Source organism: Lissotriton vulgaris, chromosome 10 (assembly GCF_964263255.1).
Source record: "Lissotriton vulgaris chromosome 10, aLisVul1.2, whole genome shotgun sequence".
Taxonomy (NCBI): Eukaryota; Metazoa; Chordata; class Amphibia; order Caudata; family Salamandridae; genus Lissotriton; species Lissotriton vulgaris.
This window is the reverse complement of record NC_141698.1, coordinates 1,134,534,234-1,134,552,628: the sequence shown is the minus strand read 5'-3', so window position 1 is coordinate 1,134,552,628 and position 18,395 is coordinate 1,134,534,234.

Genomic DNA, 18,395 nt, shown 5'->3' with positions numbered 1-18,395 from the left:
CCATGTGTCCTAAAGCCATGGAGTGACCCCCAGGGGCCCCGGTGCCTTGGTACCAGTGCACTGCCACCATACCGGAGCCAAGTGTCCTAAAGCAATGGAGTGGCCCCCAGGGGCCCCGGTGCCTTGAAAGTGCACTGTCACCATACCAGAGCCAAGTGTCCTAAAGCAATGGAGAGACCCCCAGGGGCCCCTGTGCCTTGGCACCAGTGCACTGCCACCATACCAGAGCCAAGTGTCCTAAAGCAATGGAGTGACCCCCAGGGGCCCGGTGCCTTGGCACCAGTGCACTGCCACCATACCAGAGCCAAGTGTCCTAAAGCAATGGAGTGACCCCCAGGGGCCCGTTACCCTGGCACCAGTGCACTGAAACCATACCAGAGCCAAGTGTCCTAAAGCAATGGAGAGACCCCCAGGGGCCCGGTGCCTTGGCACCAGTGCACTGCCACCATACCAGAGCCAAGTGTCCTAGAGCAATGGAGTGACCCCCAGGGGCCCAGGTGCCTTGGCACCAGTGCACTGCCACCATACCAGAGCCAAGTGTCCTAAAGCAATGGAGTGACCCCCAGGGGCCCAGGTGCCTTGGCACCAGTGCACTGCCACCATACCAGAGCCAAGTGTCCTAGAGCAATGGAGTGACCCCCAGGGGCCCAGGTGCCTTGGCACCAGTGCACTGCCACCATACCAGAGCCAAGTGTCCTAAAGCCATGGAGTGACCCCCAGGGGCCCCGGTGCCTTGGCACCAGTGGACTGCCACCATACCAGAGCCATGTGTCCTAAAGCCATGGAGTGACCCCCAGGGGCCCCGGTGCCTTGGCACCAGTGCACTGTCACCATACCAGAGCCAAGTGTCCTAAAGCCATGGAGTGACCCCCAGGGGCCCCGGTGCCTTGGCACCAGTGCACTGCCACCATACCAGAGCCATGTGTCCTAAAGCCATGGAGTGACCCCCAGGGGCCCCGGTGCCTTGGCACCAGTGCACTGTCACCATACCAGAGCCAAGTGTCCTAAAGCAATGGAGTGACCCCCAGGGGCCCCGGTGCCTTGGCACCAATGCACTGCCACCATACCAGAGCCAAGTGTCCTAAAGCAATGGAGTGGCCCCCAGGGGCCCCGGTGCCTTGGCACCAATGCACTGCCACCTTACCAGAGCCAAGTGTCCTAAAGCAATGAGTGACCCCCAGGGGCCCGGTGCCTTGGCACCAATGCACTGCCACCATACCAGAATCAAGTGTCCTAAAGCCATGGAGTGACCCCCAGGGGCCCCGGTGCCTTGGCACCAGTGCACTGCCACCATACCAGAATCAAGTGTCCTAAAGCCATGGAGTGACCCCCAGGGGCCCCGGTGCCTTGGCACCAGTGCACTGCCACCATACCAGAGCCATGTGTCCTAAAGCCATGGAGTGACCCCCAGGGGCCCCGGTGCCTTGGCACCAGTGCACTGTCACCATACCAGAGCCAAGTGTCCTAAAGCAATGGAGTGACCCCCAGGGGCCCCGGTGCCTTGGCACCAAAGCAATGCCACCATACCAGAGCCAAGTGTCCTAAAGCAATGGAGTGACCTCCAGGGGCCCCGGTGCCTTGGCACCAGTGCACTGCCACCATACCAGAGCCATGTGTCCTAAAGCAATGGAGAGACCCCCAGGGGCCCCTGTGCCTTGACACCAGTGCACTGCCACCATACCAGAGCCAAGTGTCCTAAAGCAATGGAGTGACCCCCAGGGACCCCAGTGCCTTGGCACCAGTGCACTGCCACCATACCAGAGCCAAGTGTCTTAAAGCCATGGAGTGACCCCCAGGGGCCCCGGTGCCTTGGCACCAGTGCACTGCCACCATACCAGAGCCAAGTGTCCTAAAGCCATGGAGTGACCCCCAGGGACCCCAGTGCCTTGGCACCAGTGCACTGCCACCATACCAGAGCCAAGTGTCTTAAAGCAATGGAGTGACCCCCAGGGGCCCCGGTGCCTTGGCACCAGTGCACTGTCACCATACCAGAGCCAAGTGTCCTAAAGCCATGGAGTGACCCCCAGGGGCCCCGGTGCCATGGCACCAGTGCACTGCCACCATACCAGAGCCAAGTGTCCTAAAGCCATGGAGTGACCCTCAGGGGCCCCGGTGCCTTGGCACCAGTGCACTGCCACCATACCAGAGCCAAGTGTCCTAAAGCAATGGAGTGACCCCCAGGGGCCCCGGTGCCTTGGCACCAGTGCACTGCCACCATACCAGAGCCAAGTGTCCTAAAGCCATGGAGTGACCCCCAGGGGCCCGGTGCCTTGGCACCAGTGCACTGCCACCATACCAGAGCCAAGTGTCCTAGAGCAATGGAGTGACCCCCCGGGGCCCTGGTGCCTTGGCACCAGTGCACTGCCAGCATACCAGAGCCAAGTGTCCTAAAGCCATGGAGTGACCCCCAGGGGCCCCGGTGCCTTGGCAGAAATGCACTGCCACCATACCAGAGCCATGTGTCCTAAAGCCATAGAGTGACCCCCAGCGGTCCCGGTGCCTTGGCACCAATGCACTGCCACCATACCAGAACCAAGTGTCCTAAAGCAATGGAGTGACCCCCAGGGGCCCGGTGCCTTGGCACCAGTGCACTGCCACCATACCAGAGCCAAGTGTCCTAAAGCCATGGAGTGACCCCCAGGGGCCCCGGTGCCTTGGCACCAGTGCACTGCCACCATACCAGAGCCATGTGTCCTAAAGCAATGGAGTGGCCCCCAGGGGCCCCGGTGCCTTGGCACCAGTGCACTGCCACCATACCAGAGCCAAGTGTCCTAAAGCCATGGAGTGACCCCCAGGGGCCCCGGTGCCTTGGCACCAGTGCACTGCCACCATACCAGAGCCAAGTGTCCTAAAGCCATGGAGTGACCCCCAGGGGCCCCAGTGCCTTGGCACCAGTGCACCGCCACCATACCAGAGCCATGTGTCCTAAAGCAATGGAGTGGCCCCCAGGGGCCCCGGTGCCTTGGCACCAGTGCACTGCCACCATACCAGAATCAAGTGTCCTAAAGCCATGGAGTGACCCCCAGGGGCCCCGGTGCCTTGGCACCAGTGCACTGCCACCATACCAGAGCCAAGTGTGCTAAAACAATGGAGTGACCCCCAGGGGCTCCGGTGCCTTGGCACCAGTGCACTGCCACCATACCAGAGCCAAGTGTCCTAAAGCAATGGAGTGACCCCCAGGGGCACCGGTGCCTTGGCACCAGTGCACTGCCACCATACCAGAGCCAAGTGTCCTAAAGCCATAGAGTGACCCCCAGGGGCCCGGTGCCTTGGCACCAGTGCACTGCCACCATACCAGAGCCAAGTGTCCTAGAGCAATGGAGTGACCCCCAGGGGCCCAGGTGCCTTGGCACCAGTGCACTGCCACCATACCAGAATCAAGTGTCCTAAAGCCATGGAGTGACCCCCAGGGGCCCCGGTGCCTTGGCACCAGTGCACTGCCACCATACCAGAGCCAAGTGTCCTAAAGCAATGGAGAGACCCCCAGGGGTCCCAGTGACTTTGCACCAATGCACTGCCACCATACCAGAGCCAAGTGTCCTAAAGCAATGGAGTGACCCCCAGGGGCCCCGGTGCCTTGGCACCAGTGCACTGCCACCATACCAGAGCCAAGTGTCCTAAAGCAATGGATTGACCCCCAGGGGCCCCGGTGCCTTGGCACCAGTGCACTGCCACCATACCAGAGCCAAGTGTCCTAAAGCAATGGAGAGACCCCCAGGGGTCCCAGTGCCTTTGCACCAATGCACTGCCACCATACCAGAGCCAAGTGTCCTAAAGTAATGGAGTGACCCCCAGGGGCCCCGTTACCCTGGCACCAGTGCACTGAAACCATACCAGAGCCAAGTGTCCTAAAGCCATGGAGTGACCCCCAGGGGCCCCGGTGCCTTGGCACCAGTGCACTGCCACCATACCAGAGCCAAGTGTGCTAAAGCAATGGAGTGACCCCCAGGGGCTCCGGTGCCTTGGCACCAGTGCACTGCCACCATACCAGAGCCAAGTGTCCTAAAGCAATGGAGTGACCCCCAGGGGCCCCGGTGCCTTGGCACCAAAGCAATGCCACCATACCAGAGCCAAGTGTCCTAAAGCAATGGAGTGACCTCCAGGGGCCCCGGTGCCTTGGCACCAGTGCACTGCCACCATACCAGAGCCATGTGTCCTAAAGCAATGGAGTGACCCCCAGGGGCCCCGGTGCCTTGGCACCAGTGCACTGCCACCATACCAGAGCCATGTGTCCTAAAGCAATGGAGAGACCCCCAGGGGCCCCTGTGCCTTGACACCAGTGCACTGCCACCATACCAGAGCCAAGTGTCCTAAAGCAATGGAGTGACCCCCAGGGACCCCAGTGCCTTGGCACCAGTGCACTGCCACCATACCAGAGCCAAGTGTCTTAAAGCCATGGAGTGACCCCCAGGGGCCCCGGTGCCTTGGCACCAGTGCACTGCCACCATACCAGAGCCAAGTGTCCTAAAGCCATGGAGTGACCCCCAGGGACCCCAGTGCCTTGGCACCAGTGCACTGCCACCATACCAGAGCCAAGTGTCTTAAAGCAATGGAGTGACCCCCAGGGGCCCCGGTGCCTTGGCACCAGTGCACTGTCACCATACCAGAGCCAAGTGTCCTAAAGCCATGGAGTGACCCCCAGGGGCCCCGGTGCCATGGCACCAGTGCACTGCCACCATACCAGAGCCAAGTGTCCTAAAGCCATGGAGTGACCCTCAGGGGCCCCGGTGCCTTGGCACCAGTGCACTGCCACCATACCAGAGCCAAGTGTCCTAAAGCAATGGAGTGACCCCCAGGGGCCCCGGTGCCTTGGCACCAGTGCACTGCCACCATACCAGAGCCAAGTGTCCTAAAGCCATGGAGTGACCCCCAGGGGCCCGGTGCCTTGGCACCAGTGCACTGCCACCATACCAGAGCCAAGTGTCCTAGAGCAATGGAGTGACCCCCCGGGGCCCTGGTGCCTTGGCACCAGTGCACTGCCAGCATACCAGAGCCAAGTGTCCTAAAGCCATGGAGTGACCCCCAGGGGCCCCGGTGCCTTGGCAGAAATGCACTGCCACCATACCAGAGCCATGTGTCCTAAAGCCATAGAGTGACCCCCAGCGGTCCCGGTGCCTTGGCACCAATGCACTGCCACCATACCAGAACCAAGTGTCCTAAAGCAATGGAGTGACCCCCAGGGGCCCGGTGCCTTGGCACCAGTGCACTGCCACCATACCAGAGCCAAGTGTCCTAAAGCCATGGAGTGACCCCCAGGGGCCCCGGTGCCTTGGCACCAGTGCACTGCCACCATACCAGAGCCATGTGTCCTAAAGCAATGGAGTGGCCCCCAGGGGCCCCGGTGCCTTGGCACCAGTGCACTGCCACCATACCAGAGCCAAGTGTCCTAAAGCCATGGAGTGACCCCCAGGGGCCCCGGTGCCTTGGCACCAGTGCACTGCCACCATACCAGAGCCAAGTGTCCTAAAGCCATGGAGTGACCCCCAGGGGCCCCAGTGCCTTGGCACCAGTGCACCGCCACCATACCAGAGCCATGTGTCCTAAAGCAATGGAGTGGCCCCCAGGGGCCCCGGTGCCTTGGCACCAGTGCACTGCCACCATACCAGAATCAAGTGTCCTAAAGCCATGGAGTGACCCCCAGGGGCCCCGGTGCCTTGGCACCAGTGCACTGCCACCATACCAGAGCCAAGTGTGCTAAAGCAATGGAGTGACCCCCAGGGGCTCCGGTGCCTTGGCACCAGTGCACTGCCACCATACCAGAGCCAAGTGTCCTAAAGCAATGGAGTGACCCCCAGGGGCACCGGTGCCTTGGCACCAGTGCACTGCCACCATACCAGAGCCAAGTGTCCTAAAGCCATAGAGTGACCCCCAGGGGCCCGGTGCCTTGGCACCAGTGCACTGCCACCATACCAGAGCCAAGTGTCCTAGAGCAATGGAGTGACCCCCAGGGGCCCAGGTGCCTTGGCACCAGTGCACTGCCACCATACCAGAATCAAGTGTCCTAAAGCCATGGAGTGACCCCCAGGGGCCCCGGTGCCTTGGCACCAGTGCACTGCCACCATACCAGAGCCAAGTGTCCTAAAGCAATGGAGAGACCCCCAGGGGTCCCAGTGACTTTGCACCAATGCACTGCCACCATACCAGAGCCAAGTGTCCTAAAGCAATGGAGTGACCCCCAGGGGCCCCGGTGCCTTGGCACCAGTGCACTGCCACCATACCAGAGCCAAGTGTCCTAAAGCAATGGATTGACCCCCAGGGGCCCCGGTGCCTTGGCACCAGTGCACTGCCACCATACCAGAGCCAAGTGTCCTAAAGCAATGGAGAGACCCCCAGGGGTCCCAGTGCCTTTGCACCAATGCACTGCCACCATACCAGAGCCAAGTGTCCTAAAGTAATGGAGTGACCCCCAGGGGCCCCGTTACCCTGGCACCAGTGCACTGAAACCATACCAGAGCCAAGTGTCCTAAAGCCATGGAGTGACCCCCAGGGGCCCCGGTGCCTTGGCACCAGTGCACTGCCACCATACCAGAGCCAAGTGTGCTAAAGCAATGGAGTGACCCCCAGGGGCTCCGGTGCCTTGGCACCAGTGCACTGCCACCATACCAGAGCCAAGTGTCCTAAAGCAATGGAGTGACCCCCAGGGGCCCCGGTGCCTTGGCACCAGTGCACTGCCACCATACCAGAGCCAAGTGTCCTAAAGCCATGGAGTGCCCCCCAGGGGCCCCGGTGCCTTGGCACCAGTGCACTGCCACCATACCAGAGCCAAGTGTCCTAAAGCAATGGAGTGACCCCCAGGGGCCCCGGTGCCTTGGCACCAGTGCACTGCCACCATACCAGAGCCAAGTGTCCTAAAGCCATGGAGTGACCCCCAGGGGCTCCGGTGCCTTGGCACCAGTGCACTGCCACCATACCAGAGCCAAGTGTCCTAAAGCAATGGAGTGACCCCCATGGGCCCTGGTGCCTTGGCACCAGTGCACTGCCACCATACCAGAGCCAAGTGTCCTAAAGCCATGGAGTGACCCCCAGGGGACCCGGTGCCTTGGCACCAATGCACTGCCACCATACCAGAGCCAAGTGTCCTAAAGCCATGGAGTGACCCCCAGGGGCCCGGTGCCTTGGCACCAGTGCACTGCCACCATACCAGAGCCAAGTGTCCTAAAGCCATGGAGTGACCCCCAGGGGCCCCGGTGCCTTGGCAGAAATGCACTGCCACCATACCAGAGCCAAGTGTCCTAAAGCAATGGAGTGACCCCCAGGGGCCCCGGTGCCTTGGCACCAATGCACTGCCACCATACCAGAGCCAAGTGTCCTAAAGCAATGGAGTGGCCCCCAGGGGCCCCGGTGCCTTGGCACCAATGCACTGCCACCTTACCAGAGCCAAGTGTCTTAAAGCAATGGAGTGACCCCCAGGGGCCCCGGTGCCTTGGCACCAGTGCACTGTCACCACACCAGAGCCAAGTGTCCTAAAGCCATGGAGTGACCCCCAGGGGCCCCGGTGCCATGGCACCAGTGCACTGCCACCATACCAGAGCCAAGTGTCCTAAAGCCATGGAGTGACCCTCAGGGGCCCCGGTGCCTTGGCACCAGTGCACTGCCACCATACCAGAGCCAAGTGTCCTAAAGCAATGGAGTGACCCCCAGGGGCCCCGGTGCCTTGGCACCAGTGCACTGCCACCATACCAGAGCCAAGTGTCCTAAAGCCATGGAGTGACCCCCAGGGGCCCGGTGCCTTGGCACCAGTGCACTGCCACCATACCAGAGCCAAGTGTCCTAGAGCAATGGAGTGACCCCCCGGGGCCCTGGTGCCTTGGCACCAGTGCACTGCCAGCATACCAGAGCCAAGTGTCCTAAAGCCATGGAGTGACCCCCAGGGGCCCCGGTGCCTTGGCAGAAATGCACTGCCACCATACCAGAGCCATGTGTCCTAAAGCCATAGAGTGACCCCCAGCGGTCCCGGTGCCTTGGCACCAATGCACTGCCACCATACCAGAACCAAGTGTCCTAAAGCAATGGAGTGACCCCCAGGGGCCCGGTGCCTTGGCACCAGTGCACTGCCACCATACCAGAGCCAAGTGTCCTAAAGCCATGGAGTGACCCCCAGGGGCCCCGGTGCCTTGGCACCAGTGCACTGCCACCATACCAGAGCCATGTGTCCTAAAGCAATGGAGTGGCCCCCAGGGGCCCCGGTGCCTTGGCACCAGTGCACTGCCACCATACCAGAGCCAAGTGTCCTAAAGCCATGGAGTGACCCCCAGGGGCCCCGGTGCCTTGGCACCAGTGCACTGCCACCATACCAGAGCCAAGTGTCCTAAAGCCATGGAGTGACCCCCAGGGGCCCCAGTGCCTTGGCACCAGTGCACCGCCACCATACCAGAGCCATGTGTCCTAAAGCAATGGAGTGGCCCCCAGGGGCCCGGTGCCTTGGCACCAGTGCACTGCCACCATACCAGAATCAAGTGTCCTAAAGCCATGGAGTGACCCCCAGGGGCCCCGGTGCCTTGGCAGAAATGCACTGCCACCATACCAGAGCCAAGTGTCCTAAAGCAATGGAGTGACCCCCAGGGGCCCCGGTGCCTTGGCACCAATGCACTGCCACCATACCAGAGCCAAGTGTCCTAAAGCAATGGAGTGGCCCCCAGGGGCCCCGGTGCCTTGGCACCAATGCACTGCCACCTTACCAGAGCCAAGTGTCTTAAAGCAATGGAGTGACCCCCAGGGGCCCCGGTGCCTTGGCACCAGTGCACTGTCACCATACCAGAGCCAAGTGTCCTAAAGCCATGGAGTGACCCTCAGGGGCCCCGGTGCCTTGGCACCAGTGCACTGCCACCATACCAGAGCCAAGTGTCCTAAAGCCATGGAGTGACCCTCAGGGGCCCCGGTGCCTTGGCACCAGTGCACTGCCACCATACCAGAGCCAAGTGTCCTAAAGCAATGGAGTGACCCCCAGGGGCCCCGGTGCCTTGGCACCAGTGCACTGCCACCATACCAGAGCCAAGTGTCCTAAAGCCATGGAGTGACCCCCAGGGGCCCGGTGCCTTGGCACCAGTGCACTGCCACCATACCAGAGCCAAGTGTCCTAGAGCAATGGAGTGACCCCCCGGGGCCCTGGTGCCTTGGCACCAGTGCACTGCCAGCATACCAGAGCCAAGTGTCCTAAAGCCATGGAGTGACCCCCAGGGGCCCCGGTGCCTTGGCAGAAATGCACTGCCACCATACCAGAGCCATGTGTCCTAAAGCCATAGAGTGACCCCCAGCGGTCCCGGTGCCTTGGCACCAATGCACTGCCACCATACCAGAACCAAGTGTCCTAAAGCAATGGAGTGACCCCCAGGGGCCCGGTGCCTTGGCACCAGTGCACTGCCACCATACCAGAGCCAAGTGTCCTAAAGCCATGGAGTGACCCCCAGGGGCCCCGGTGCCTTGGCACCAGTGCACTGCCACCATACCAGAGCCATGTGTCCTAAAGCAATGGAGTGGCCCCCAGGGGCCCCGGTGCCTTGGCACCAGTGCACTGCCACCATACCAGAGCCAAGTGTCCTAAAGCCATGGAGTGACCCCCAGGGGCCCCGGTGCCTTGGCACCAGTGCACTGCCACCATACCAGAGCCAAGTGTCCTAAAGCCATGGAGTGACCCCCAGGGGCCCCAGTGCCTTGGCACCAGTGCACCGCCACCATACCAGAGCCATGTGTCCTAAAGCAATGGAGTGGCCCCCAGGGGCCCCGGTGCCTTGGCACCAGTGCACTGCCACCATACCAGAATCAAGTGTCCTAAAGCCATGGAGTGACCCCCAGGGGCCCCGGTGCCTTGGCACCAGTGCACTGCCACCATACCAGAGCCAAGTGTGCTAAAGCAATGGAGTGACCCCCAGGGGCTCCGGTGCCTTGGCACCAGTGCACTGCCACCATACCAGAGCCAAGTGTCCTAAAGCAATGGAGTGACCCCCAGGGGCACCGGTGCCTTGGCACCAGTGCACTGCCACCATACCAGAGCCAAGTGTCCTAGAGCAATGGAGTGACCCCCAGGGGCCCAGGTGCCTTGGCACCAGTGCACTGCCACCATACCAGAATCAAGTGTCCTAAAGCCATGGAGTGACCCCCAGGGGCCCCGGTGCCTTGGCACCAGTGCACTGCCACCATACCAGAGCCAAGTGTCCTAAAGCAATGGAGAGACCCCCAGGGGTCCCAGTGACTTTGCACCAATGCACTGCCACCATACCAGAGCCAAGTGTCCTAAAGCAATGGAGTGACCCCCAGGGGCCCCGGTGCCTTGGCACCAGTGCACTGCCACCATACCAGAGCCAAGTGTCCTAAAGCAATGGATTGACCCCCAGGGGCCCCGGTGCCTTGGCACCAGTGCACTGCCACCATACCAGAGCCAAGTGTCCTAAAGCAATGGAGAGACCCCCAGGGGTCCCAGTGCCTTTGCACCAATGCACTGCCACCATACCAGAGCCAAGTGTCCTAAAGTAATGGAGTGACCCCCAGGGGCCCCGTTACCCTGGCACCAGTGCACTGAAACCATACCAGATCCAAGTGTCCTAAAGCCATGGAGTGACCCCCAGGGGCCCCGGTGCCTTGGCACCAGTGCACTGCCACCATACCAGAGCCAAGTGTGCTAAAGCAATGGAGTGACCCCCAGGGGCTCCGGTGCCTTGGCACCAGTGCACTGCCACCATACCAGAGCCAAGTGTCCTAAAGCCATGGAGTGACCCCCAGGGGCCCCGGTGCCTTGGCACCAGTGCACTGCCACCATACCAGAGCCAAGTGTCCTAAAGCCATGGAGTGCCCCCCAGGGGCCCCGGTGCCTTGGCACCAGTGCACTGCCACCATACCAGAGCCAAGTGTCCTAAAGCAATGGAGTGACCCCCAGGGGCCCCGGTGCCTTGGCACCAGTGCACTGCCACCATACCAGAGCCAAGTGTCCTAAAGCCATGGAGTGACCCCCAGGGGCTCCGGTGCCTTGGCACCAGTGCACTGCCACCATACCAGAGCCAAGTGTCCTAAAGCAATGGAGTGACCCCCAGGGGCCCCGGTGCCTTGGCACCAGTGCACTGCCACCATACCAGAGCCAAGTGTCCTAAAGCCATGGAGTGACCCCCAGGGGACCCGGTGCCTTGGCACCAATGCACTGCCACCATACCAGAGCCAAGTGTCCTAAAGCCATGGAGTGACCCCCAGGGGCCCGGTGCCTTGGCACCAGTGCACTGCCACCATACCAGAGCCAAGTGTCCTAAAGCCATGGAGTGACCCCCAGGGGCCCCGGTGCCTTGGCAGAAATGCACTGCCACCATACCAGAGCCAAGTGTCCTAAAGCAATGGAGTGACCCCCAGGGGCCCCGGTGCCTTGGCACCAATGCACTGCCACCATACCAGAGCCAAGTGTCTTAAAGCAATGGAGTGACCCCCAGGGGCCCCGGTGCCTTGGCACCAGTGCACTGTCACCATACCAGAGCCAAGTGTCCTAAAGCCATGGAGTGACCCCCAGGGGCCCCGGTGCCATGGCACCAGTGCACTGCCACCATACCAGAGCCAAGTGTCCTAAAGCCATGGAGTGACCCTCAGGGGCCCCGGTGCCTTGGCACCAGTGCACTGCCACCATACCAGAGCCAAGTGTCCTAAAGCAATGGAGTGACCCCCAGGGGCCCCGGTGCCTTGGCACCAGTGCACTGCCACCATACCAGAGCCAAGTGTCCTAAAGCCATGGAGTGACCCCCAGGGGCCCGGTGCCTTGGCACCAGTGCACTGCCACCATACCAGAGCCAAGTGTCCTAGAGCAATGGAGTGACCCCCCGGGGCCCTGGTGCCTTGGCACCAGTGCACTGCCAGCATACCAGAGCCAAGTGTCCTAAAGCCATGGAGTGACCCCCAGGGGCCCCGGTGCCTTGGCAGAAATGCACTGCCACCATACCAGAGCCATGTGTCCTAAAGCCATAGAGTGACCCCCAGCGGTCCCGGTGCCTTGGCACCAATGCACTGCCACCATACCAGAACCAAGTGTCCTAAAGCAATGGAGTGACCCCCAGGGGCCCGGTGCCTTGGCACCAGTGCACTGCCACCATACCAGAGCCAAGTGTCCTAAAGCCATGGAGTGACCCCCAGGGGCCCCGGTGCCTTGGCACCAGTGCACTGCCACCATACCAGAGCCATGTGTCCTAAAGCAATGGAGTGGCCCCCAGGGGCCCCGGTGCCTTGGCACCAGTGCACTGCCACCATACCAGAGCCAAGTGTCCTAAAGCCATGGAGTGACCCCCAGGGGCCCCGGTGCCTTGGCACCAGTGCACTGCCACCATACCAGAGCCAAGTGTCCTAAAGCCATGGAGTGACCCCCAGGGGCCCCAGTGCCTTGGCACCAGTGCACCGCCACCATACCAGAGCCATGTGTCCTAAAGCAATGGAGTGGCCCCCAGGGGCCCCGGTGCCTTGGCACCAGTGCACTGCCACCATACCAGAATCAAGTGTCCTAAAGCCATGGAGTGACCCCCAGGGGCCCCGGTGCCTTGGCACCAGTGCACTGCCACCATACCAGAGCCAAGTGTGCTAAAGCAATGGAGTGACCCCCAGGGGCTCCGGTGCCTTGGCACCAGTGCACTGCCACCATACCAGAGCCAAGTGTCCTAAAGCAATGGAGTGACCCCCAGGGGCACTGGTGCCTTGGCACCAGTGCACTGCCACCATACCAGAGCCAAGTGTCCTAAAGCCATAGAGTGACCCCCAGGGGCCCGGTGCCTTGGCACCAGTGCACTGCCACCATACCAGAGCCAAGTGTCCTAGAGCAATGGAGTGACCCCCAGGGGCCCAGGTGCCTTGGCACCAGTGCACTGCCACCATACCAGAATCAAGTGTCCTAAAGCCATGGAGTGACCCCCAGGGGCCCCGGTGCCTTGGCACCAGTGCACTGCCACCATACCAGAGCCAAGTGTCCTAAAGCAATGGAGAGACCCCCAGGGGTCCCAGTGACTTTGCACCAATGCACTGCCACCATACCAGAGCCAAGTGTCCTAAAGCAATGGAGTGACCCCCAGGGGCCCCGGTGCCTTGGCACCAGTGCACTGCCACCATACCAGAGCCAAGTGTCCTAAAGCAATGGATTGACCCCCAGGGGCCCCGGTGCCTTGGCACCAGTGCACTGCCACCATACCAGAGCCAAGTGTCCTAAAGCAATGGAGTGACCCCCAGGGGCCCCGGTGCCTTGGCACCAGTGCACTGCCACCATACCAGAGCCAAGTGTCCTAAAGCCATGGAGTGACCCCCAGGGGCTCCGGTGCCTTGGCACCAGTGCACTGCCACCATACCAGAGCCAAGTGTCCTAAAGCAATGGAGTGACCCCCAGGGGCCCCGGTGCCTTGGCACCAGTGCACTGCCACCATACCAGAGCCAAGTGTCCTAAAGCCATGGAGTGACCCCCAGGGGACCCGGTGCCTTGGCACCAATGCACTGCCACCATACCAGAGCCAAGTGTCCTAAAGCCATGGAGTGACCCCCAGGGGCCCGGTGCCTTGGCACCAGTGCACTGCCACCATACCAGAGCCAAGTGTCCTAAAGCCATGGAGTGACCCCCAGGGGCCCCGGTGCCTTGGCAGAAATGCACTGCCACCATACCAGAGCCATGTGTCCTAAAGCCATGGAGTGACCCCCAGGGGCCCCGGTGCCTTGGCACCAAAGCACTGCCACCATACCAGAGCCATGTGTCCTAAAGCAATGGAGTGACCCCCAGGGGCCCGGTGCCTTGGCACCAATGCACTGCCACCATACCAGAGCCAAGTGTCCTAAAGCCATGGAGTGACCCCCAGGGGCCCCGGTGCCTTGGCAGAAATGCACTGCCACCATACCAGAGCCATGTGTCCTAAAGCCATGGAGTGACCCCCAGGGGCCCCGGTGCCTTGGCACCAGTGCACTGTCACCATACCAGAGCCAAGTGTCCTAAAGCCATGGAGTGACCCCCAGGGGCCCCGGTGCCTTGGCAGAAATGCACTGCCACCATACCAGAGCCATGTGTCCTAAAGCCATGGAGTGACCCCCAGGGGCCCCGGTGCCTTGGCACCAGTGCACTCCCACCATACCGGAGCCAAGTGTCCTAAAGCAATGGAGTGGCCCCCAGGGGCCCCGGTGCCTTGGCACCAGTGCACTGTCACCATACCAGAGCCAAGTGTCCTAAAACAATGGAGAGACCCCCAGGGGCCCCTGTGCCTTGGCACCAGTGCACTGCCACCATACCAGAGCCAAGTGTCCTAAAGCAATGGAGTGACCCCCAGGGGCCCGGTGCCTTGGCACCTGTGCACTGCCACCATACCAGAGCCAAGTGTCCTAAAGCAATGGAGTGACCCCCAGGGGCCCGGTGCCTTGGCACCAGTGCACTGCCACCATACCAGAGCCAAGTGTCCTAAAGCAATGGAGTGACCCCCCGGGGCCCTGGTGCCTTGGCACCACTGCACTGCCAGCATACCAGAGCCAAGTGTCCTAGAGCAATGGAGTGACCCCCAGGGGCCCAGGTGCCTTGGCACCAGTGCACTGCCACCATACCAGAGCCAAGTGTCCTAAAGCAATGGAGTGACCCCCCGGGGCCCTGGTGCCTTGGCACCAGTGCACTGCCAGCATACCAGAGCCAAGTGTCCTAAAGCCATGGAGTGACCCCCAGGGGCCCCGGTGCCTTGGCACCAAAGCACTGCCACCATACCAGAGCCATGTGTCCTAAAGCAATGGAGTGACCCCCAGGGGCCCGGTGCCTTGGCACCAGTGCACTGCCACCATACCAGAGCCAAGTGTCCTAAAGCAATGGAGTGACCCCCAGGGGCACCGGTGCCTTGGCACCAGTGCACTGCCACCATACCAGAGCCAAGTGTCCTAAAGCAATGGAGTGACCCCCAGGGGCACCGGTGCCTTGGCACCAATGCACTGCCACCATACCAGAGCCAAGTGTCCTAAAGCAATGGAGTGACCCCCAGGGGCCCCGGTGCCTTGGCACCAATGCACTGCCACCTTACCAGAGCCAAGTGTCCTAAAGCCATAGAGTGACCCCCAGGGGCCCGGTGCCTTGGCACCAGTGCACTGTCACCATACCAGAGCCAAGTGTCCTAAAGCCATAGAGTGACCCCCAGGGGCCCGGTGCCTTGGCACCAGTGCACTGCCACCATACCAGAGCCAAGTGTCCTAAAGCCATAGAGTGACCCCCAGGGGCCCGGTGCCTTGGCACCAGTGCACTGTCACCATACCAGAGCCAAGTGTCCTAAAGCCATAGAGTGACCCCCAGGGGCCCCGGTGCCTTGGCACCAGTGCACTGCCACCATACCAGAGCCAAGTGTCCTAAAGCAATGGAGTGACCCCCCGGGGCCCTGGTGCCTTGGCACCAGTGCACTGCCAGCATACCAGAGCCAAGTGTCCTAAAGCCATGGAGTGACCCCCAGGGGCCCCGGTGCCTTGGCAGAAATGCACTGCCACCATACCAGAGCCATGTGTCCTAAAGCCATAGAGTGACCCCCAGGGGCCCGGTGCCTTGGCACCAGTGCACTGCCACCATACCAGAGCCAAGTGTCCTAAAGCAATGGAGTGACCCCCAGGGGCTCCGGTGCCTTGGCACCAGTGCACTGCCACCATACCAGAGCCAAGTGTCCTAAAGCAATGGAGTGACCCCCAGGGGCACCGGTGCCTTGGCACCAGTGCACTGCTACCATACCAGAGCCAAGTGTCCTAAAGCAATGGAGTGGCCCCCAGGGGCCCCGGTGCCTTGGCAGAAATGCACTGCCACCATACCAGAGCCATGTGTCCTAAAGCCATGGAGTGACCCCCAGGGGCCCCGGTGCCTTGGTACCAGTGCACTGCCACCATACCGGAGCCAAGTGTCCTAAAGCAATGGAGTGGCCCCCAGGGGCCCCGGTGCCTTGGCACCAGTGCACTGTCACCATACCAGAGCCAAGTGTCCTAAAGCAATGGAGAGACCCCCAGGGGCCCCTGTGCCTTGGCACCAGTGCACTGCCACCATACCAGAGCCAAGTGTCCTAAAGCAATGGAGTGACCCCCAGGGGCCCGGTGCCTTGGCACCAGTGCACTGCCACCATACCAGAGCCAAGTGTCCTAAAGCAATGGAGTGACCCCCAGGGGCCCGTTACCCTGGCACCAGTGCACTGAAACCATACCAGAGCCAAGTGTCCTAAAGCAATGGAGTGACCCCCAGGGGCCCGGTGCCTTGGCACCAGTGCACTGCCACCATACCAGAGCCAAGTGTCCTAGAGCAATGGAGTGACCCCCAGGGGCCCAGGTGCCTTGGCACCAGTGCACTGCCACCATACCAGAGCCAAGTGTCCTAAAGCAATGGAGTGACCCCCAGGGGCCCAGGTGCCTTGGCACCAGTGCACTGCCACCATACCAGAGCCAAGTGTCCTAGAGCAATGGAGTGACTCCCAGGGGCCCAGGTGCCTTGGCACCAGTGCACTGCCACCATACCAGAGCCAAGTGTCCTAAAGCCATGGAGTGACCCCCAGGGGCCCCGGTGCCTTGGCACCAGTGCACTGCCACCATACCAGAGCCATGTGTCCTAAAGCCATGGAGTGACCCCCAGGGGCCCCGGTGCCTTGGCACCAGTGCACTGTCACCATACCAGAGCCAAGTGTCCTAAAGCCATGGAGTGACCCCCAGGGGCCCCGGTGCCTTGGCACCAGTGCACTGCCACCATACCAGAGCCATGTGTCCTAAAGCCATGGAGTGACCCCCAGGGGCCCCGGTGCCTTGGCACCAGTGCACTGTCACCATACCAGAGCCAAGTGTCCTAAAGCAATGGAGTGACCCCCAGGGGCCCCGGTGCCTTGGCACCAATGCACTGCCACCATACCAGAGCCAAGTGTCCTAAAGCAATGGAGTGGCCCCCAGGGGCCCCGGTGCCTTGGCACCAATGCACTGCCACCTTACCAGAGCCAAGTGTCCTAAAGCAATGGAGTGACCCCCAGGGGCCCGGTGCCTTGGCACCAATGCACTGCCACCATACCAGAATCAAGTGTCCTAAAGCCATGGAGTGACCCCCAGGGGCCCCGGTGCCTTGGCACCAGTGCACTGCCACCATACCAGAATCAAGTGTCCTAAAGCCATGGAGTGACCCCCAGGGGCCCCGGTGCCTTGGCACCAGTGCACTGCCACCATACCAGAGCCATGTGTCCTAAAGCCATGGAGTGACCCCCAGGGGCCCCGGTGCCTTGGCACCAGTGCACTGTCACCATACCAGAGCCAAGTGTCCTAAAGCAATGGAGTGACCCCCAGGGGCCCCGGTGCCTTGGCACCAAAGCACTGCCACCATACCAGAGCCAAGTGTCCTAAAGCAATGGAGTGGCCCCCAGGGGCCCCGATGCCTTGGCACCAGTGCACTGCCACCATACCAGAATCAAGTGTCCTAAAGCCATGGAGTGACCCCCAGGGGCCCCGGTGCCTTGGCACCAATGCACTGCCACCTTACCAGAGCCAAGTGTCCTAAAGCAATGGAGTGACCCCCAGGGGCCCGGTGCCTTGGCACCAATGCACTGCCACCATACCAGAATCAAGTGTCCTAAAGCCATGGAGTGACCCCCAGGGGCCCCGGTGCCTTGGCACCAGTGCACTGCCACCATACCAGAGCCAAGTGTCCTAAAGCAATGGAGTGACCCCCAGGGACCCCAGTGCCTTGGCAACAGTGCACTGCCACCATACCAGGGTAGACTTTCTTAGAGCCCTGAAGAGAGCCACAGTGGCACAGGTGTCCAGGTGGCAGGGCACAGCTGGCCTATCAGGGTAAACTGTCACAGAGGATTAGACCTAGTTATAGAGTGAATGATCCCATATCATTTGTTGGACAGGCCACCTGAAGGGCCGCTCTCCCCCGGTCCAACCAGGCCCGAGCCCGGTCACACAAGCACCACGCACCACCATTGCACGTCCTCCGTCCCCTCAGGGACCCCTGCCCTCGAACATGTCAACCTCGTGGGTCCGATCCACTGCCGGCCCGCGCGCCCATCCTGGGGCGCCATCTTGGACACTCCGCCACGAGGCCGCCCGGTCCCCGATCGACCTCGACCCTGGGCCTGGCCAGGCCTCAGACATCCCGGCACCACCATCCACCCAGGAGGTGAGCGGGCTACTTGACAAGTCAATAGGAGAAAGAGGTGTCGATGGCTCTCCTCCGCCAAGGGCCGCTCGCCCATCGCCTCCCCGGGCGCTGGCTCCACCCCCCTGCTGGGTGTCTGGACGCCCTCATCCCGGACCCCCCGACCCCCAAGTACGAGGGTCCGGACATCAAAGCACACCAGCCCTATAACTGGGGCAGCTCCAGAGCAGGAAGGCAGTTGTATCTTGGAGTCGAGAGACGCAAAGAGGAACTCATCCTTGACGGACTACTGGCGCTGCCATAGCCCGGTCTTGTGCACCATCGTCCTGCCTGT